This window comes from Acyrthosiphon pisum, chromosome A1, assembly GCF_005508785.2.
Source record: "Acyrthosiphon pisum isolate AL4f chromosome A1, pea_aphid_22Mar2018_4r6ur, whole genome shotgun sequence".
NCBI lineage: Eukaryota > Metazoa > Arthropoda > Insecta > Hemiptera > Aphididae > Acyrthosiphon > Acyrthosiphon pisum.
In genome coordinates, this window is record NC_042494.1 from 144,469,907 (window position 1) to 144,495,588 (window position 25,682).

Genomic DNA, 25,682 nt, shown 5'->3' on the forward strand with positions numbered 1-25,682 from the left:
GATTGAAAAATAAAAACAATTACACTTGACGTTGTACACTCGTATAGTATATCTATCGTCGCCACTTGTACGATACCATGCATAATATAGATATATATATAAGTATATAACATAATATATACAAATATTATTTTATCGAAGACGCTTGCTAATTATATACTTATGTATAAAGTACCTCCGTCAAAATCGTTATTAACTCATACTCGTTGAATAGATCGTTATTTTTGTATACAATTTTTAATATATCATAATAATTTACATGAACGTGAAAACGACCGTATTGTTACCAATTGAGAAAGAAATATTAAAATAATTAATAATAATAATAATAAGTATATCATAATATATTGTTTTCCGAATTTGAAATATTTCAACATTGGAAATTTCTCTAGTAGTGGAGCTTCTGGCCCCATGGAGATTAAATGCACTGTAAACGAAACATTCCTCCTTAAACTGTTTTCATTTCCCTGTAAAAATTGAGCCAGATGCCTAAAATACATACTATTTTCACTCTTCTTGAAATATTTGAATGACATTATGAAAAAAAAATTATTCTTTTAAACATATTTGGTTATAGATGATTATAAATGATTATTGATTTCACACAGAAAATACCGATACTTTTTTAATGACTTAATATCAACCAAGATTTACAAATTACTATAGTAATGGTTATAAATAATTAGTATAAATTGAGTATTATATTATCGGTTAATTTATCACTCATCGCAATTGGGTCCATATTGGCTATTATAGGTATGTATTAATTATTCGGTACATTAAACCAACATTTAAAAATGTTCTCTTAGTTCTTACTGTAAGTTTATGACTATAAACTTTTAGACATAATAAACAATTATTTTTTATATATTATATTTTTTTAAATTTCATGAAGTTTTTAACCCTGTACCTATAGATAGTAAATAATAAATACCTTTCGAGTATCTTAATTTCGTACTAAAATAGAACGCGTCTTCGACGAGGGTGTATGCGTATACAGTATTATATCAGTGACTATAATATATATATATATCCAGAAAATGGAAACAGTGTTGGACCAATAATATCATGATGTGTATAAACGCCGCCACTACTAGCTGCAGCCGCTATTTTTAATCGCAGTATCGTCATGGTGGTCTCTCAATCTATAAACATCGTGTCGTCGAGTGAACTTTTTAGAGCCGTTTAATACCGCACACACAAACCGCGTAAACAATGTATGATATTATAATGTATAAGCGATCGCTCGTTCCGAAATAGCATGGCAACTATTACATCGATGAGATAACAGTATAACACACTACAACTACATTTGTGTTTTGCACCTCCAAAATCGAATATGTGCGATCAAAAAAATACCTCGAACGCCAAAAATAGAATATTCTATTGAAACAACGATTGGACTTGAGTGTTTATGTAAGAAAATAATGGCAGTTTCGCGAAGGAAGAAAAACGACGTCCTACTCGACTCGTATATAAGCATCGACGATGGACGTATAATTTATAATATGCGGTCGAATATAAAACTAATAAAACTGTCTACAAACACGATGTAAATATTTATAACGTATACACTGTATCAATCAGTAAATGAACACATTCGCTTGAGTTTCATCGTTTGTTTTGTATATAGCTTATATTAAGAGACGTTCTGTGTATCATATGTACACACTTATAATATAATATAATACATTTTTTTCACCATAGACAAAATCAAAATAACACTTTCATGTTTTATCTATATATATTTTTATATAAGTGATTTCGAGTTTAAACAATACTGCACTTAGTATTGTATGTTATAATAATAACTACCTACACTTAAAACAAATACAAAATAAATTGAAAAAAATCTAAATTTTTTCAATTAATTTTCGTTGGTAACTGGAATTTTAACGAGCGATCTACAAAGTTATACCTACAAAGTAAAAAAATTTCTCAGAAGAATATGAGGGTGTCTTGATATAACGTATAATAGTTATTGTACCGTATATACTATATAGTTATAGAAATATTATAATATATTATGTTTTGCCTAAGTATATACTGTACTATATACTTTATAATAATAATAATAAAAATTAAAAGGGATTTATAATATATTATGTACTGTAAAATGACTTAAATTTGTAGAATATGTTATGCAAGTATAGTTACGTACATATAATTAAGTTATATAGTATTTTTAAATAGTGGTGGATATAAAATATACCTAAGTAATATTTTTTTCAAAACTTCTAAAATAGTTCCGTGACAATGTGAGCATGTACCTAAAATATACCAAATATATTCGAACCCAATACAAGTTGTTATATTTATTCCTTGTAAAATATTGCAAATTTCAATTTCCTAAATCGTAGCTGAATATTATTCACGAGCAGCATAAACTGGTATACTTACTGCAGGTGACTTTATAGATTGAAGTATTTTTTTTCCGCATATAATATTATACTTACTACATTTGTGCCTGAAGATATAATATGGCCACGGAACACTAATAGTATATACATGTATAGTTGTATAATACCACCGCCAAACGGGTGCACTTATTTTTCACAGTATTATTTTTATTTTTTCTCTCCTTTTGCGGTCGTCGTAAAACCCTGAAAATGTAGGTTATCAACGCTACCAGTAATAAATAAAACCGAATGGGGCAAAAACGAAAAAAAGTGGTTTCGACATAAATGAATGGAAATTATAGGTTCCACGCAATATTATATGGCATTTTCCGAACGCGAAAGGCGTTTTAAGGAAATTACATTGAGGGTCCAACCCCGATGGGTTCAATACGTACATGTATATATTTATTTAGACGATGATCATAATAAGTCCAATAGAGTAATAAATTACAAAAAAAAAATAATAAAATAATACATTTTTTCTGTATCCATCTTGTTTCGATAAAATCGTAAAAAAAATTCAACTTGAACTAAAAAAATATATATAAAATACTATTTAAGAGCCATCTTCAGCAATGCAAGCAAGTGACAGAAAAAAAATAATAAAAAAATACACAACAATTAATTAAGATATAAGCGCGATCTTAAACCGGTTTTAATTATTTTACAAAAGGTATGTATCTATATTTAAAATAATATAATCTGCAACATAGGTAGATACCTAATAATTTATTTTATAATGTTATGTCGTTAGGTTATGTTAGTTAATATATTATAATATACACATTAAACATACTGATATGCGTGTATAATTTAATAGAAGATCATAACGAATTCATAGTGCACATTCATTATGTACCTGCCAAATAATTTATTGAAATTAGCATATTTTTTAGAAATGTTATTATTTTATTTTGTCTTGAAAGGTCGGTTCCACGTCCATAATATAACTAATAAAAATTATTTATATTCAACGAAAAAAAATTATATTATATTATATTACCATACAGAATATCAAAACCCGAAAAATATGCATTATTGACAATGTATAAACAAAAAGTATAATATACAAACTACAAAGTATAACAAAAATACACCTACACGACTATAAACACGCAATACGCATATAATATAATATAATATATTTTTGAATGAAAACTAATTCGGAAATAGGAAATCCTAAACCAACAACGATTTTAAATCATTTTATCTTATGGATAATAATAGGTATTTCGATACAATTGAATCGTCGATTATGTTTGTATGTACTATAGACTGACTTACACAACATATAACATATACCAGATACATATATACAATAATCGAAATATCTACATGTCTACATAATATATTCACGATGACCACATCCAACAACCTAACCTTACAAAATCTATGGGTATTAAATGCGTATGAAATATTTTTTTTATATATTAAATTATAATACATTTGATGCTTATTCCCACAAGTTTTGTAACAAATTTAGATGACCCTATAGTACAATAATATTATACTTATAGGTATCCCTATGGCCCTACCTATATAACTTTATATTTAACGAAAATATGTACACGCATTGCACGCAGATCCTGCCTTTAACGGTTATATGTAATTATTTCTAGGTATATTATAGGTTATTATAATTGTATATATTGATATTAATTAATATTTTGTATTACTTCTGTTGTCTCAAATGCACCATGTTCCATGTTCAAAAGGGTCATATATTAAAATACAAATAAATTATATAAACGTATTTTTTTTTTACAGATTTTTGTGCTGGTTCAAAAATGTTTTGGTTCAATAACCACGACTAGACATCATATCGAGAATTGGACAACATAATATACCTACAACAGTTATACCCTAGGTACCTATAATACGCATATCTACAACGTTTGCGGCCGCGGAATTTCGAAATCATCAACACTTCAAAGGTCCAGAAGCAGTCGTAACGATGCAGATAACGACATTATGTTACTATTATAATGGTACATTGGTACTACTTCAGGTCCTTAGCGAAAAATCGCCGTCTGTAATCTGTATCATATTACAACTGCTGCAGTTACTGTTCGTTTCACGCAATCTACGTCGTAATTCCCGTTTAGTCGAACGTCGCGCGATAATGCGATGTAAAATGCGCCAAAACAACCGCGACTAATGAAACATAACAAAAACAAAAACGTCTTTTGTCCATGATGCGAAACGACATTTTATATTATTATCGTGTAATAATAGTAGGATGGGTGAAACTGGTTCGGAGGGGTATAGTATAATATAGTAAGCATCGGTGCGGTATTAAATCCGTTTGTCGCGGTGTACGGAGTGCGCTTGCGCGTGCCGTTAGGTAATATAGCAATATTATGTACACAGGTCGCAGGTAGTACACTAGTACCTATACGCCATCATACGTAAATAAAACTATGATACATACATATATAAATGTATAACATTATTATGTATGTGCTCGTTCCGGTCACGCGAAGATCAAACCGGCGCGTATCGCGTTCGGCCCGTGACGACGTCATAATAATATCATAATGCCGTGACGTCGACGGGCGCTTTACCTCGGCTGGTACCCGAGAGCGCTTGATTATTATACTCGACGGACAAACCGACGCGGTGATTATAATACATTAATATTATTTTATAGTTTGCGATTCGCGTGCGTCGGGAAATCGCGTGCCATAATCACAATATTATGTAGGTAATCCTTATAATAATATTATGTACAGGTTATATGCACTGCCGCGCGGGAAGTAAGCGCGTGACATAGGCAGGTAAAGTGTACGTTGATATATATATTGTATAGGTATATGGTATATAGACAAATAGTAGGTATATTTTATATACGATTGTAATATTGAATCATCAATATCTGACACGTTTAAACGCGTATGTAAGATCATTGTCCGTTAACGCCCTTTGGCCTTTAGGCATAGGTATACAATTAGGTACGGACGGAGGTCATCGTTATAATATGTATATGGGACGATGAGACACGGCGTGTCCCCCGGATCCGGAAAAAACTAAATGTTCGATATATTTAGACGAAAAAAAACTCGAGGGGAGTCTCCACAATGCTTAATATCCCGCGACGCATGTTAGATTTACGAACAAACTATGTGTTCAATAAAAAATGTAATGAAAATATAATCGAATGTCGTCTGTCCGCAGCGTTCTATCTGTCATCCTGCGAAAGGCACAGCACTCGGTCTCTTCTATACACATCAAAATATCAAATACCAATATTATATTATGATAATACCGGAGCCAGCGAGCCACCCATAGTGCGAAGAAACGGTCAGCTATTATTTTATAAGCCGTATATACGCGTACATGTAATATATCCTAATTATTATTATTGTAAGAGCAGCCCCCCGTCCGTTATTTCAAGGAGGGACCGTGAAAATTATGATCAGACCAATAGCGTATATTGTATATAAAAAATAAATACTCCTATACGGAACGACCGGCGCACATGCGCTGTGTTATTATATCACAATATATTATTATTATTATTACATATTATTATAATATACGTACCTATAATATAATATCGCGTGATCACATATGGGTACACACACGCTGAGAGAACGCGATGCTGCGCCTCGGCCGTCGATTAGAGCGGAACGGGTAAGTACGTACGTATATCACCTATATTATAATAATATCTTATTAAACGTCGGATTCCGAGTGCCCGTCGGACCCGGCGTCGTCGACCGTCATCGTAATAATAATACGAGTACCATAGGTAGCATAGGCACGGTGTTATATTATACCTACCCATGTTGTTGTGTACGCGAGCTGTGTTTAATATTGTTATTATATTATTAGGTATGATGCCCCGTATTATATAGCGATGGCGCGCGTATATAAATAATATTATTATTATAATATTATGCTCGGACGTGTGTATAATAAAACTATTAAAATATGTCCAAGAGCGAGAAGAAAAAGACTATACGGTATACGTAGGTATATATATGCGCGCGTACTTGGCCCTCCTACGGCGGCGGTGTCAGCGGCGCCGGCGACCATATTGCATATGCAATAATCAAAATTGTTATAATCGTATATCATATTATTATACACGTGTAATCTGTTATTGTGTTGTTGTAATCATCATCATCGTCGTCGTTATTATCATACATTCATATACCGCTCGTTTTATTATTTTTTTTTTCTATATACAAAAAATGTACACGCGATAAAAAATCGCATTTTTATACAATATACGATATAATAATAATATATGTAGGTAATGCGCGATCCGCAGCTACCGTGGTAAAAATATATAATACTTTACATGTAATGTTATAGCTGGTACCTACCTATATAATAGGTATACCTACAACTGCCACGCGTTTTCGCTTCGAGATATATGCGCGCCGCCGACAATAAGTCGTTCGTTTATAAAATTTAATTGGTCGTAAAAATGGCACCTAGTATACCTATACCTACGTTCTTTAATTGAGTTATAAAAACAAAATTAACATCTGCAGTACACGGCGGTAAATGTGTTGAAGGTACATGATACACACATTACAATATGGATGTAGGGAAAAAATGGATTTGCACGCCATGTCCAAGTGCATACCAATTACCCATATATAAATGATAAACGCCTATATATTATAAAAATAATAAACAGTACACTATAGGTACATATATTTAAACGATTTTACATAATAAACTGCATGTATCCCATTTGTATAAATGTACCTGCCTATATAATATTCGAATATGCGTATGTATATTGTTATCTTACCTGCGAGGTTCATATACCGAATAGGAAGCGTATAAGCTTATTATGTAATTAAAAAATTTATTATCCTTTTTAATTTGCTGTGTGTGTATGTGAATATTATTATTTATTATCCCGTAGCAGGTAAATAAATTGCATACCTATAATATGGCTATAACTAGAGCCTTGATATTAAAGAGAGTGGCCAACTGGTGTGATAGCAGCCATAAATCGTTCAAACGTTTCCCGCCTTTTTTAAAATTTAAACACTTCAGCTAGGAGCATTATACACACATTTTTTTAGCACATAACCTTATTATAGTTAGTGTTGTCAAGTATTTGGGTATTTTGTTCAAATACTTTTACAAGTATTGAAATTACATATTTCAAATACTGTTTATCAAAAAGTATTCAAGTGCATTTTAAAAACTATTTTATTCTATTGAACACTTCCCAATAAAATACTTTTTTTCCAATTAAAATCAGTATCAAATAAAATCAATAAGCCAATTAAAATTACTTGGAATATATTGTTAAATTAAAGTTTATTAATAATTATTATAAAATAATGTTTTTTGATAAACATTAATTTGACATAATTGATGTAATTATATGTTTATAATTTGATAATATGTTCACCAATACAATGTGTTGTTCTTCATCCCTATTATGAATTACATAGGTTTTCATAATATTGGTTATAGGTAGGATAATAATTTTAAAATGCAAAAATTGAGTGTTAGACCATCTCCACAAACAGTATTAGGTGGTAGATACTTGAAAGTATAACAAAGTGGTAGGTAGGTACTTACTTTTCAGTTTTCGATAATATATAATAGGTATTATACTTGTCACAGAAATTATATTTCAAAAAAGTTGAGAATAATTTTAATATTAACTAAAAAAACGTAATAAATTATTTAAATTAATTAATATTGAACAATTTCAACAAATAAACTATTGCATTAAATATAAAATGTAAATATTTGGACGATTAATGGCGTCTATAATCAATGATAACAGCCAGCCAATAGAAAACGTTCACCGAGTTGGCCACTCTTTTTAATATCAAGGCTATCTAGCTATAACCATAGACCCGATAATAGATATATAGAGAGAAAAAATATATTATCCAACATGAAACAGAAGAAATAGGTAAAATGCCATGGATTAAAAAATTAATTGCCAATTTCATCCATGAAATCACTTCAATGAAAATAAATAATCCGATACTTACTGTTTTTGATAAAAAAAATCCCGATTCTATGGAGAGTAAAGTCTTCTTCTTGATAAGAGATTTAGCTAATAGATTTCGCGATGTTGGCTGTAGAGGTCGATGAGCGAGGGGGTCAGAAAGCGCATATAGTATTATAATATTAAGTTATAACTATATATTAGCTATAGGCATCCAAATTGGATAGATTTAATTTATTTTTATAAGGAACGATAATATATTCAAATTTGTAACTTTTATATTATTTAGGTCGAAACTTCTGCAGCTCGCTATTTGTTTATATTCGGTTTGTCCCTCTGCCTATTCATTTTATGACGACTTAATGTATAATAATATCAAATAATCATAAACATTTTTATTTTTATTAAGTGGACGGATAGTAAAAACATTTATAGTTAAATAATCGGCGTACAAACGTATAGGTGTTAACAGAAAAAAATAAAATACGCAATTTACGGTCTTGTAAAATTGTGTGTTTTAAAATTAAAACGACATGAAGCGTGCGAAGTCTGTGTCTTCCATAATACAGTAGGATATTATAATACATCATATATTTCAGGATTTTCACGTTTTTTTCCCTCGTTTTCAGGCATTGACTTTCGTCGAATACCTACATATCGTCACATCCATATACTGTTACATGATAAATAATAATATAGTATATGTATTTATAAAAGTGCAGTGTATATATCACTTGTAGAAGAGCAGGTGTCTTAGGTTGAGGAAAAACGACTTTGAAAAACAATTATAACGGCGCCATATATACAAACATATAAGCATACAAGCTACGTGTTATTTTTAAGTATACGACCGACGTTGAGAGAAGTACCGCTGAGACTTATATTTGGACGTCTAATTTTAGCCAAACACCAGAAAATCGTGAGCACGGGACGAGGTAAGTAATTTTCTCAGAAAATCGTCACGATAAAAAAGACAAATTATTATTGTCCCCGGCTGAGACTGTGGCAGCTGCACACGACAGGGCACTGACATCCGACAGCAATAATAATTAATACAATAATATATATTATGATGTACCTACAATAAAATCTAGCGGTGAGGAAAAATATATATACACGCGTGATGTACATTTTTCCGCGTACTTTTCACGACGGATGAAAACGATAAATTCTCAATTGCATGACGCAAATACACAATATGATAGGTAATACTATGATATATCGATATGACAAGTATTATAGGCACAGGATAAGTTATGTATACTAAGTTATATAAATCGGCCTCTTCAAGCACACTGCATGTCAATTGTCAAAAGTGTTATACAAAATATCACGGATATTAATTGTTGAATAAATAATAATTACTATACTGTATCACAGTGCTAGAAAATCTGTAATAGTATAGTTACCTAAATTTTGTTTAAAAATTTCTTTAAAATTAATTGTACTGACAAATTCCTATCTATATTATATAGTATTTATTTAATCTACACAAACATCAAACAGAATACATTTTTGGAAAGTAACAGAAGCCGCCTCCTTGTGGTGCTCTCTGGGTTATGCCAAATGGCTTTATTAAACTAATTTTGAGAAGAATGCAATTATTTTTAGGCGAAAAATGGAAACTACTTTATCATACATGATTTCAAAAAAAGGACGTGGGCTAAAAAAAGAGGACATTCAAAGGAGTTGCACCCGTTTTTAGTCGACTATTAATCTTAAAATACAACAATAATTTAAATATTTGATTTCTAGTTTCTCAAAATCAGCAAAGTTTATCAAGTCGTGTAGATATTTTAAAAGAAGAATTGCTTTTATTTTATTGATAACCATACTTAAGTGTTCAAATATTATAAATATTATTTTAAATATTATGTAATATTATTTACTAAGTGTGTAAGAGTGGATATTATAATATTACGAGGACAAACTCTGAGGATGAACCCAGAGAATGAACCCAGCAGACGCACCCAGCATGATATTATTGAAGTAGGTATATCTATTTTGGTAAACTTTTCTATTTCTTAAATGGTAAATTATGATTATAGTATACAACTAACTGAGTGTTATTATTTATATTATTAAAATAATGCGCCAGGCCAAGATTAATATTTCTAGATTTATTAATGAATCCGGACGTATATAATAGCGGTTTGACGGTATATACTTGTTCGATGAAGGTGAACGCTCGTCTAACCGGCTTGAATATTGTAGATATTATGTATTATATACTCGCGTTGCAGCTAGTGTACATAAGCAAACCTATTACCAGGTATATACTGCACGGGGTGACATTTTTTAGCTTTACATTTGGCTGTATAAACCTAATATAACATGTAGAAATGAATATTATGAATATATAATTTTTTTAATTCAAATTTCAAATAGTATTTTGAATAACATTAATAAGATAGTTTATAAATGAAATAAAAATAAACGTCGAAAATATATATAGTTAATATGAAAAATTCTCATAGTTATCGCTTCTTCGAATGTGCCAATGTAATATTATACTTTTAAAATCAAATAAACTATAGTATGCAGTTTTAAAAAAAATAATATTTATGTTCAGAAGCAAAAATATTATCATCTGAATAATAAGCGTCATGTCATCGTAAAATATTAACTTTTTAAATTAACAGCGTTTTAATGTCATCCTTATAGATGTTACATACTTATATTTATCTACTATATACTTACTACCTACTGTATAATAATATTATACATAAATTATTTATTGATTTTGGATAGTGAGTACCTAAACATTTTAAATGCATTTATACACTTATATGACTATTGATTAGTAGTTATGTAATTGGAAATGTATGATTATGTAGTATAAAATAATAATACATAGGTTTAACTATACGCATATGCCCGGGTTCTAAAATTAATCCATCTTTCTATTGTTTTCCATAATAATAGACAATTAGTTTGGCGAGATAACTTTGAAAATTTGAAAATTGTAGTAATTAATAATAATATATCAACAATTATAATTTTTAAAAATGATCCAAATATAATGAATACTAGATCCAACCTATTTTATATTTCTGTAAAACAATTTTTAAGAACTCTTATCCCTATTATAAACATTTTAATCAACTGAAAAACTACTCATTTAAATTTCGAACTAGATGCCTACATCAACATTTTCAAAAAAAGTATCCACTAATTAATTTTAATTAAAAAAGCGGCTATTATTATTTGAAAAACAGAAGCTTGTATCTCCACAGGACACTTTCTTTTAAGCAGAAGGTACAAAAAAATCTCAAAATTTTTAAGATGTGGTTTTTAAGACTTAAATATATATAAAAAAATCCAAAAATCTAAATTTGATATATGTATTATAAAAAAATTGGCAGTGTATATTATGTATTATATCGAACCTCATTAATAAAAAAATGTATCAAATACTTATTAAAAACTATATTTTATTTTTCGTATCTATACATTATTTATTTTTATTTTGTATAGATACTTTTTGATTCGTGACTAAATTACATTTTTACGGGACTTTTTATTGATAAAATAAAAATAAAATATAAACGTGTATAATAGTTTTTATTATGGTGATGGTTTTACCTACTCTCAAGTATTGTATTGAATTATAAACAAAATAAAACATAATATTATAATATTATGTCACATTACTATGATATTTTTATTTTTAAACATCAAAATTATACTGTAACTTGGAAAAACTTGACTGCATTTTTTATTCGTAGAAGATTCGTCAAGATTAGATATTATTTTACATATTCAAAGATGTTTTAAATATGAGCATATTAAACACGGAGAAAACATAATATTTCGATAAATAATATAATATTAAATACGAGTATAATTCTACAAGCGTGTGTGGGCATTATGATTCATGAGAATAATTTATTGTACGCACTACGCACGATGCACAGCCCAAGATAATAAATAAAAAATATATTTAAAGATCGAGGAGAATGATTTCATAATACAAAATCTAATAATGTCTTAAATATTGAGAATTAAAATTAATAGATATTCAATATGTCACGCGTGTATGGTTTTTAACCAAACTTGGTATATACTTGGCCACCAACATATATTATGATATAATAAGAACCAGGTAAATTTATTGATTAATCGAGATTATTATAATTATTTAGATTGAATATAAGTATATGGCAAATGCATATTTTTTGTGGAGGACGATCAATATTTGGTATCCCTAAATAATTATCGAATGACTCAATATAATCACTAAATGATTTTTCGGAAACCCGACGCGCTCCAACTCAACCGTTGTTAGCGCGAAGATTTATGGTAATCGAAGAGATCGACGAAGAGATCGACGACGCCGTACAAACGTACAATTGGTTTAGTTATTTTTATAGGTATTTCAATTTTAAACACGATTTGTTTGTTCTCATAGTAACGAATTAAATAAATGATTTACTTAGGTATTTAGATTGCGTATAATAATCAAAAACATAATATATAGAAGTATTTATTAAAGTAACAAATTGTTGATGTGAATGGTACGTTTTTGTCTCTTCAGAGCCCAGAGGTCATAATAATATAACCTTATTTACTATCCATGGTATCTACATAACAACTAAGCTGGTTTATGCAACGATGTCGTTGCACAAACATATATTATATATTAAATATAACACGTCATATTATATTCAATATTGTGTACAACGGCATGTACCGACATGTTGTACAAATGTGTTATTCTATCTCCACATCAGCTGCAGGTTTTCGTGTATACGTCATAGGTTTTTCCCGTTATCGGCGTACATTAAGTATTAAACCTACGTCATGTTATTATATATTATACAGTTTACACTTTACAATATTATAATACCTATAATCTTTGAAATATTTTCATAGCAGTAAATAAATTCCACGCTGGGTGTATAATACCGCCGACATACTTTTATGTATGGGCCTAATAATATAATATTATGTACCTACCACGTGCGCAAATGTATAATCCTGATAAAATCCCGAAAAAGATTACGGTTGTCGGAAACTGCACCATGAGAAATGCACTGCAGCAGGCGAATAACGAAAGCGAACTCCCGGGGCACAGGGCAGTTGGTTGGAGTACGCTAAGTCCCAAATGTACGCCTCGCGAATGGTCTCCAAATGTCGGTGATCACATTTCCGCAGGATTGTTTATTACTATAGGTACCTATATGTATTATATTATTCTCCGGTCTCCATTATGGGCGGAAAATGAGGATTTCGTCGTCTCGTCGTCGCTTGATTCATGTATATATAGGTAATAATAAAACATGCGTTAATGTCGTCCGTAGACCGTTGACGCAGATGTGATTTATGCACATCGAGTTTCGCGACAGTGTAGTAAAATTGTTGGCCATCGTATTAAATACAAAACAATAATTAGGTATAGCGTTCAACGTATAGGCATGTGTCGCGAATCTTGTCGATGATAATCCTCCGGTAAACCATATGCTATTATTATGTGGGCGCAATGCGCGGGCGAAGCTAGACATTTTTCCAGGGGGAGGAGGGGCAAACAAGTGTATTTTAAAGTTTTTCCCCATTTTAAAATTGTATTAAATATTAATATCTTGTTAGCTATTGATAGGGAGGGGGTAATTCCCCCTTTCGGGTTAAGCCCTTGTGTAGGCGATTTAGCCTGCAGGCCATAGACCTGCACCTAAATATTATATGATACCTATTGTCGAGCGAGATGTCTTCAATGGTGGGTATTTTTTTTTATTATTATTATTAACTAACCCTTGGAAACTTAGGCCATTGGGTGGTTTTTACTGAGGGAAGGTACTGTAGGTTTAAACACGTGCGTTTGTTAGTTTGGCAGAATTTTCTAGTGGGCATCCGTAGGTATCTGCCATGCCCGGGTGGGGGATGGCGGCCTTTATCTCCAGACACCGTGATGGTGTAACTGTCCAAAGAGAAGTGCCGCCCGTGGCCGGGTTTCGAACCTGCAACGGTGGACGTCGCAACCGACGCCTTAGTCCGCTCGGCTACTTTGTCCCCTAAAGGTGAGTATTATTATTGACAAAGTATCTAAATGTATTGACTGTTGATATCAGACAGCATAATAAATTGTGTGATGTGCAGTGGCGGATTTAAGGGTTCAAAGAAAGCCAGCAAATCAATAAGAGGGGCCTCCTACAAAATGTATCAGTAACATACTTACCCCCATTTCACAGAATGTAAATTATAATTAAAATGTAGCTTGACAAAAAACCATGCAAATATAAAAAAAAAATTAAGCCATAAAATTATAAAGGTTTAATTTGAGTCACACTTTTAAATTTCGTATTACACACTTCACTTTTTGTACTACACACAATTTTAGGAGCTGCTATATACAAAAAAGTCGATGGTAAAATTACCATTTTATATTATAATTCACAAAAACAATAATTATGTGTGTGTATGTTTCTGTGGGTGACTGACCGGTCGGCTAGGTTAGCGAGTGAATTAGTGGTGTGGAAGCAATCACTCATTGCTTCTATTTATAATTGTATACTTGATTTAATAATAACAATACTTATTTTAAATTTAAATCAATACTTTATAGTTATAGTTATAGCAATTATATAGCAATTGTAAGAAACAATGTCCTAACGCGTTAAATGTATAAACATAATAATATGAAAAACGTAGTGCAAACGCATTAAATGCACAGCCCTGTTTACCACATTTTTCAATATTTATATGCACCTACCTACGTTGCGAATTTATCGCGAAAACGGTTTCCAATAAATCATGATTTACGCTGCTGATTAAGTAATAAAAATATTGTTATTATACTTATAAAATTATTGTTTTTATTTTCATGCAATTATGAAATATATTATTTATAATTATAAATAATCTTATTTGTGATCAATGGTAGTGGGTAGAATGTAGAATACCTAACTTAGCTTTACGTAGGTATATAAGAAATTTACTTCGATCTTTTCTACTTTATTTAATTATATTCCAATTTGAAATATACTTTTTTTTTTGGTTAAAATTTAAAAAAAAATCAACTTTATAATTTAGGAGGGCCTCAGTGCACAATTTAGGAGAGGGCCCCGTTGGCATTTGCCGACTAAACGACCGTTAAATCTGCCACTGGTGGTATGTATAACACTGAATGCTAGAAATAGATCACGGTTTTTAATATATTTTTATCTATATATTGTATAGGTATGATGGATGCACACACACTATTAGATATAATATAAATACTGCTAGATAACGATACTATATAATATATATATATATATATATATATATACACATACGTTTAACTATGAAAAACTCATTTTTTAGTTTCTACTTTCGTTTAAATATATTTCACTTTTCATACAGATATATATATAATATAAAGGTTAGATCTCCATCTACGTTAGGTACTGCAAAAATCTTGTTTTTTTTTAAACCTGTAGGCATAGGCAGGCCGATATAATCAAGATCAATAATCTTAGAATGAGTGTTAAATGCTAAATCGTTTTAACGATATCAACGTACGTTATACACATTGCATAATATATTTACATAATCATAAAATTTCTTACCGTAGAAATTTATTACAATAAATATATGCACTTCCATTCGGCCTAAATCTAACGATTTCTTTATTGTAGAAATTCATTATATAATATACAAATACACCGTAGCTTGTACGCAGGTACAGAATAAGCCGCGACCACGTTAGGTTAGGTTAGGTAGTCGTCATAGTATATTGTACATTTGTACGATATACGCAGTATATACATAGTCCAGTCATTTAACGATTTTTTGAAGAATTAAATCAGAAAGTTTTAAAACTGCAAAAAGTTTGGTTAGGTTAGGTATTAGGATGAAATGGTCCATCGTCCAAATGTAAAAATTGAATGTATAATGAATTATAATAATAATATTGATTGTAAAAAAAGCAACTTATATTAAAAATGTTGTATTAATTCTGTAAATTGTTCAATGTACCTTCCTATATAATAATATTATAAAATATCTAATATTTATATTTCACTAAAATATAATATGCGGTGTACCTACATATATGATTATAATATATAAATTATTTATAATATAGCGTATATCAATAATAATATTTATCTGTAATATATTAATACTAGCTGATCCCGTGCACTTCGTTGCCCATTGAAAGTGTCAACTATAATATTATGTTTTATTTTGTATAATTAATTACTATACGTTTTCCTCCGAACAGTAACGCTGCATCCTTCGTCTGTGCAGGATTACTTCTACGTATTGTTTCTTATCGTTACGTATAAATTAACTTACATTATGTCGTTTAAATTTATCACATAAATAATTTTTAAGTCGCGTTTGAAAAATGTAACATTAAATTTATTCTCAATATCAGAAATATTGTAACTAAGCAGCCCTATAAGTTGACTCACGATCTACCTGTTCAAGCCTTCTCAGTTCGGCTTGTGGAAACGTCTTGTTTAATCTAGCAACTTTTATATTTCGTGCTTTATTAGAGCTTCTTGAAAGATTAGACTTACGATTTCGTGGCATAATTCTTAAATGCTATACTTTCAAACTACAGAAAGAAAACAAAATAGAAAATATAAAACAAAATCCGTGCTTGATTAATTGTTTTTTTTTTTCACAGCAACCAATAATTTATAATTAAACCCATGGCGACCATTTATAAACAAAAATTTGCACCGTAAATATATAATTCCCTGCTTGAGCACATACCCTGGTAGGACCTATGGGGTTGATTTGTAGCCTATGTCTTATTCTGATGTATAAGCTATATTATTGTAAAGTTTCATTAAAATCCATTCAGTAGTTTTAATGTGAAAGAGCAACAAAGTAACAGACTTTCGCATTTATAATACATATTAATAAGATATTATATAAAATATTGCGCTTTCTAGTGGACACAAATGCGGCGCGCCGCGTCTAATATTATAAGACATGGTTAAATTTTGCTCTTAACCTATTCAAGCTACAGAAAAAATAATAATATTGTGTTTGTTTAAAATTTTATCAGCTACATTTTTGTATATAAGTATTTTTGATATAAAATTAGTATTTTCAAAGATAATTTAAAAAAACTGAAAAATGGCCCTTAAAATCCAAGATGGTGGACACTTCCGGACCTCGGAGGGATGGCGACGTTTTTTTGTTTAATTAGGAGCCTATAACCAAACTTTTCAAAACTTTCCGATTTAATTCCTTAAAACACCAATTTTGGAGCTTAAATGACTGGACTACATGATATATATACATTAAATAGTTGGCCTAACCTATAATAGTAATATCCAGTATATTTGCTTTTCATATAATTCCAGATCTAAAACAGAACTGTATGTAACTCCCCACACATTACATATATCCGTCGTTGCAGCGGGCAGTTATATATATACAAGGCACTTGACGTGGGCAGACAATAATTTGGGTAGTGACTATCAAATGGCGTACCTATAGGTTCCGAGTATATACGTCTATAGGTACACAAAATATTATGATGAGCCCATTCATATGCGCGTACGATGACAGCACGACGTGCGTGCAAGAACTGTGTATACATTCATTTGTGGATAATATAATAATATAGGCAGGTATTAGGTATATAGGTATACGCGGTAACCGATCGATTTACCGCGCGTGTCGACGACGAAAACTAAAAGTATATGATATTAACTAACAACGAATAGAATCGATTGTCGGCCATCATTGGAGCGAAGGCATCACTGATGTACAATGTATATATTACAATAACGTCGTATATATACACGAGCAAGACGTATTTCTCTCATTAAACAGGCAATTTACAGGCGACGTCCGTGAAACGGAAAAAATAAACAAAATTCAATTCACACCGGCTGGCCGCGCGCGCTATATGATTGCGTGGAATTCGTGATTTCTACGGGTCTAAAAAATAAATAATAAAATGTAAATCTGTTGATTAAATCGTACCTGTAGACATTTACGAAAGCGTAATAGCTGCTGCGCGCGCATTTACGACTTCGTACCTTTATAGAGTAACCGTGTATGATAATATATCCACCGAAGACGAACCTATATATAGGACATACATAAATATGTAGTCATATATATTATATACAAACCTATAAACTCTAAATTCGATCAATTCAATCAGATATATAGAAAACCTGACACGTGATACGGGTTACTTTGTATCGCACTGAAATAAATCTAAAACGATAACCCTACATGCATTATAATTTATAATTTCCATTTCTCGATGTAGGTACCAATACATTATTAAAACGGGTTTTTGCCACGTACATTATAATAGTTTTCCGGCTATTATATAATGTTTTCTTACAGGACACACACTATTTAATATGCTCATAAATCTAAATAATAGTCGATTGACGACTATATTCGATTGATTGTTATCAATCGCGTTCCTATCCCGTAACTGTACTCTGTAGTATAAGACAATAGTCAATATTATAAATAATAACTATCGTGAAATTCTGAGTTCGTATCCTAGGAGTATATACTTATAATACGAGTGTCGCGCGGGACCACTTCTTATTATTACTTATTTTTATAAAGCATAAAATTAAATAGATTAAATTAATAATTTCAATATTGTATCTACATAAAATTAGAGTTTGTAAATATTTTATATTTTCGATAAAAATAAATAACAATAGTGCAGAAAAAATAATAATTAAAAATCATATTATTCCAACAGTGGCGTCGCACTACTTTTTATAATGCAAAAACTAAATTTACGTAGTTAAACGTAAGTACCTTATAATGCAGAATAAAGAATAAAGATATAATGCAGACGTGTAGCTATAATATTTCTGACACAGTAATAGGTACAGTAACTGTTATAGGTTTTGGTGGATACCTACCTGTAAATAAATTAAAACTCGTACACTATAAGTTATAATATATATATATATATATTTTTAATTCGATTTTATTACGCGTCGCACGCTTATTTACAAAGCGCGATACACACTATAAAATAGTTAGCCATAAAAAAATGTACATTTTACTAAACGTGTGCAATATAAAAACTATTATAGATATGTGTATTATATCATAATAATATAATGAAATACAGATATAGTTGTTTCACGTATTATAGGTGTACATATCGTCCAGATGCAATTAGTGTGGCGTTATAATACCTATAGGTATGCAATAAAATTAATTATTTATGCATTTTGTTCGTTTCGCGTTAATTTGCCAATATACAAAAAAGTAGTACCCATAAAAAAAACTATTTGCTATATTATGTTAGGTTTAAACGTAAAGCGCGGAAACAATTAAATATCTAATTTTATAATTTTATTATTATTGTTTTTTTTTTTTTTTCATGAATGCGGTCACGCCTTATCATGGTAAATTGAAACATGATTTAATTGATGTATAATATATAATTATAGAATAATTTCAAGTATTTCAGTTACGTGAGAAAATACCTCTTGCCCTACGAAATCTACCAATTGAAAACTTACAACTCAGACCACAAGTCAAGTTATTATAATAGTTTATTTTATTTTTAAAATTAAAGTTTGTATTATTTTATTTATTTTAACACTACCTATAAAAACTATATATTAGGTACATAATATCATTATAATATGTTTGACAATGATAATAAATGAAAATGATAGAATTACAATATAATAATGGTCTATATAGTACCTATATAGGTTTAGACAATATTATAATATGGTAATATAGATCGTGCGTATAGTATATTTTAGGAAAGAATCAAAAAAATTTAAATTAAAACGTCGACCAATTTTCGAGAAAACCCTTGTCCCCAGAACATAATAATATATTCCATCGATAAGTTATAACAATAAATACAATATATAGAATCTTCTTCTGCTTGTGTTTCGTTAAACCAAACAAAATACCTACGCATACCTAATAGTAAAGATGTATCCAATTATAAACAGATACAAAAATCACATTAAAAATATAATAGGGATAGGGGTAGCTGGATAAGACAGGTATAGTTGTCAATTAAATCTTAGATGATATGAAAATGTAATTTAAATAAATATAAATCCTATATGCCTATTTTTTTTTAAGAATATCACCCTCTACGAACCCCCAGGAACGAATATTTATAAATAACATGAATATATTATATAAAAATGCAGCGGGAGGCTTTAATTCATTATAACTTTTATTATAACATAATTCTGACACATGGCCCGAAAAAGGTCCCCCCTGACCTATATTATAGATATTTACACAATATATCGGACAATATGACTATGGGAGATATTATGATATTATATAAAATACATAAATATATAATATAGTAAATATACATATTATACATTTGGGTGTTTGTTGCGTGTGGTACGTGATAAGCGTATAAAACTTTCACGCCTCGCGCGGAAGTCGACACGGTGTACTTGAGTTTGAACGTCGGTCAAGTAATAAAAAAATACAGTAGGTATATATACACAAATAAGTACAATAAAGAGAAAAACATGTGAAATGTCGCGTGTGTCCGTGCAAAATACGCCCGGCGTTGGAGTTCGTGTCAAAACGCGAGTAAATCATTTCGGCGTATATTAAATATATTTTTTTATATTATATTATGTGAACCATATTATGTGAATAAAGGTATTCACTAAATTGTCCAACCGCACTCGCCTTTTCGTGCAGATACACATGCATAGATTAGGCTATAAGTATAGTTACCCATACAATAATAGTTATCAGGTATATGTAATTAAAATGTATACATTATTTGATACTGTACAGTATATCGTAAACACCGTTGGCTGTAAAATTCTCCCCCTTCATTCCCCTGAGCTAAAATTATAAACGGAACAAACTTCATAACAAAATACAAAATTAATCATTAAACGTTGTATAAAATTCGTATATAATATTATCAGTGGCGTACACAGACATTTTCAATGGTGGAGGAGTTGTATGTATAAAAATGATTTCAAAATATTTTTAAAATTTTATTAATTTGTATACATCCAACATCCATAATACATTTAGTGAAAATAAACCAAGGGAAGTTGTTGAACACCAAATGTAAATGCCCCTCCATCATGTGTATATGCTGATGAATATTATATACATAGTAATATAGTTTCGATAATTATTAGGTATTTATACGCACCGCTTCATGACTTAAATATAACAGCTAGGATGTATCTGCAGACGATTTTATGGTATACCTTGTATGCATACCAATGTTATAATATTATGTAGTATGTACCTTGATATTGTTAAATCGAAAGAATACCTGCACGTACAGTTTCGTTACCGAATATATTGTGCAAGTCTAGACATGGACGATTGAATATACGCTATACTGGACCAAAACGCTCCGATCATTATCGACGAGCACGGCAATTTACTTAAAAATGTATATTGGTGCGATTATTTATCGTCTACGTTTACCTATAGGTACTCTTAAAATATAGTTAATCAGGAATCACGTCGAATGAAATAATTCGGTCTATCCGTTAACTTAGTCGCGGAGTTGAATGAAGTAATATTCGTCGTGTCTAAGTATAAAGGCCGTTCTTACAATGTCCGGTTAAAGTTAACCGACACTTAACCGGCCGAATTCTGCCGGTAAAAAATCTGTTATCAGTCGGTCAGCGTTAACCGACACTTTACCGGACATTGTAAGAACGGCCCTAAATATACAAGTATAACTGTACATTATTACCTATTTATAGTCAATGCTGAGTAAGCTTTTTCAACAAAATACATAAAAGTGAGAGAAATAAAAGGAACTCTTGCGATAACAGCTTAAATTATTATGAGTTCAGACCTAGGTATTGCAAAAATACAATGCCCCACAAAAAATTCGAACGAATTCAATATAACTATATAGTTACATATATGCTAAAAAATCAGTAATTTTGTGATTATGTGTATTATGTTTTAAGTACATTAAATAATAACATATAAATACTATTACGATATATTATTTTGAAGCGGGAGTGTTTTATCATTAGACTACGACTCTTGATGGTGAGGAGAAAAAACTCAGGGGGGGTGGGAAATGTTCAGACATCGACTCCGGTCGTCAGTAGTTCGGGCGCACGAAGCAGTGTCTCCCAAAAAAAAGAAAAGGCCATCCCTTCGATGCGGTGCGCTGTGCGGGTCCGACGGTTTGAAATTCACAGTGGCAGACGAGTATAGGCCTCCCCGAGATGGCGCCAGCCGACGGCCACCTACTATCTAGTGGACTGGTTCGCAGTCGTCGCTGCTCTTAACAGAGAAATTACGTTTCATCCGTTCTGAACGTATCTCGTACACGATAATAATGATAATAATAATAACATTGACCGTAAACAATCGTTTGACTAGTTTTTACAATAATTCCTACACACTTATCGTTTTCGTTATTGGTGCTTTGGAAATTTTTAGTTTCCAATCAACAACTGTTTTTCTGTTTAACATGATTTCAAAAAATTAAAACAATATTTGAGATTTACAATTATTTATAATTATGATTTTTTGGTTTATCTTTGGTCAAATCCAAATGTATTAGAGACATTTTAAATTTTAAGTTCCAATTCGAGATAGACAAGCCCCCATTCAAATTCCCAATTTACATAAACTAAATAGATATTTAAATAGTTATATAAAGTGAAGCACTTACATTTGGAAATTTAGAAAGTATAGGTAGGGGTATTCAGTAGGTAGTTATGCAAATAGAGGTTGTTTTTAAAATAAAATACAATTCTACATTAATTTTTTTATCCATCTATAGTTCATTCCCAGAACACCACCACACAAGGATAAATCCGGATGCGATTTATAATTACGCCATTGTCAGATATATAGATTCTTTCTGTATACAATATAAATCAAACAGTGATTTGCAGGAGACGATTCGAATTACTCAAATGCCTAGCGCCTACACACATCATAGATCTGTAAACTAAGTCTTACTAAGTATAAGATTAGTTTATTATTATGTCTATGCTACACACTCGTCGTGCGTTACATATCGCATAAAAAGGTATGTCCTGTACCTAACACGACAGAATACGGAGCATAAATGAACCCCTAATATATTATTATAATAACTATATTAATTTGTTCTAATAAATAAATAAGTAAATAAAACGGGTCCAAGTAACAGTACACAATATAGTTATCATAAACTATACTATGACTATATAATAGGTATAATTAGGTATACTACCTACAACATACATAATATCATTTAACTAAGATTATAAACAGACAACAGTAAACTAAAGATCCCTATACCGTTCGCGGTATAACGGGTGTAATATGGTTTTCGTAGGCATATTATAATATACCTATATACCTAATACGATTATATTAATATTATTATCATTTATCATAGCGTACGCGTTGCGATATCGGCGCAGGTATACCTATGTAGGGGGAAAGTCTTCTGCGACAGGCGCCGCCGCCGCGTCGATACAGGCCGCGCCCATTTTTCTATGGCTGACTGGTATGTTGTAGTGACGACGAAATTTCGAACGCGCGCGCAGCCGATCGGCCGCCGCTATTATAGTGGACCAAGCTGCCACCGCCGCCAAACAGTTTTGTCAACTCACGCGTCCCCCCCCCGCCCCCCTTCAACTGATGGAAAAAAAAAGAGGACGCGACTCTCTCACGTTTCATGTTATTATATTACCGAAAACTCTACTTGGAAAACTATAGCATATAGAATCATAATAATATTATACTAAACGTATATATGCGATCGCATCATTCGCATTAATTTCCGTTAAGTATAATAATTATTGTACTCTATTATATTATGTTACCGGAAAATATAATAATTTAGGAATATTGTCGTGTTGTTGGCAATGACTGTGGAAAGGATAGGCAATAGAAATGTTGGATTAATTCGTAGTCTTAACAACATTTCCGTATTATACAAACATCTTTATCGGTTTATTATGCGACAATAATGAATAATGATATAATAATAATAATAATAAAGTCAACCGGGTTTGACCAATATTATGTTACCTATTGTTTTTATAATATATAGTCATTGATATAAATTCCTTACTAAATAATACATTGTATATCGTTATACAGACTAGTCATCGCCAATCTTGATTAAATGTTATAGATATATTTTCCAATTTCCGGTAACATATATTATAGGTACAATATATTTTACATATTTCAGATGGAAGACGTATAATATAATATGGTATATATATATTATATATCGCAGTAACATGGCACAACTATAGGATTTATACAATGCTCGTGAGTCGTGGCAAAATAAGCTATCTACCGGTGAAACTTAATTCTAACAATACATTTTTGTTTTTAAACCGTTGTAAAATTTAAAAACTACCGGTAATAAGATATAAATTATTTGACAACTGTAAGTATACGATATACCAACAGTTTTTGCATTTTTAAATGAAATTTATCTTTAAACTAATATAATAATAACAAAATAAATACAACGGCCTCCATACCTATTCTAATAATATTACACTGTCAATTTAATCACCTCGGCTTGTAGAAATTTTGATAATATAGGATTTTTTGAGGGGGGGGGGGGGGTAGTACGAAAAAGATAAAATTTTAATTAGTGGATTGTAATATGGTGATTTTAAACTGTTTGAAGTGACTGGTGAGGTGACTTTTTGCATGCTGATTTAGAATTTGAATTTTGAGGTGTTTACGTATTATAATAGGTATTTTAAAAATACCTATAGGCGTACTTATATATAAATAGATTAAAATATATTTCTGCCGTTTATCTATATATTTATATGTGTGTAGTACCTAACTATATACCTCTTCTGAATTTGTATATGTGTAAGCCACTATACCTATATAGCTCAGAATAGGTATATACCTAGGTATATATTATAGCAGAAATGTAGTACACTTTAAAATACATGCTCAACTCATAATACAAAAAATATGTGCTGCATCATGCGAATACAACTTTTTGGTAATATATAAATTATATAAACATTACACGTTTTTTTATGATTTGGATCCTGTAGCTATAAAAAGTGGTGGACATATTATATTATAATAATATGTAGCTGTGAAATTTATCATCATCGGATTTAGGCGTCACAATGTCGATAAAAATTATTCAATGTATTATAGGTATATATAGGTATTTGTAACGTATAATATTAATAAAAGTATACATAGTTACAGACCGTATTATATTAGAGTATGTGTAGTAGGTACCTACAATTATGCTCGTTGTATATACAACATACAATATTTATTATGCAATAAAAGCTGCTGCAGGACGCTGCAATATGAGTGGTAACATGGACAGGTTATAATATAATTTTATATCAGTCTCTATATAGTACTATAACCTATGAATCTTCATATATTCTGGATGACTGGATACCTATATACTT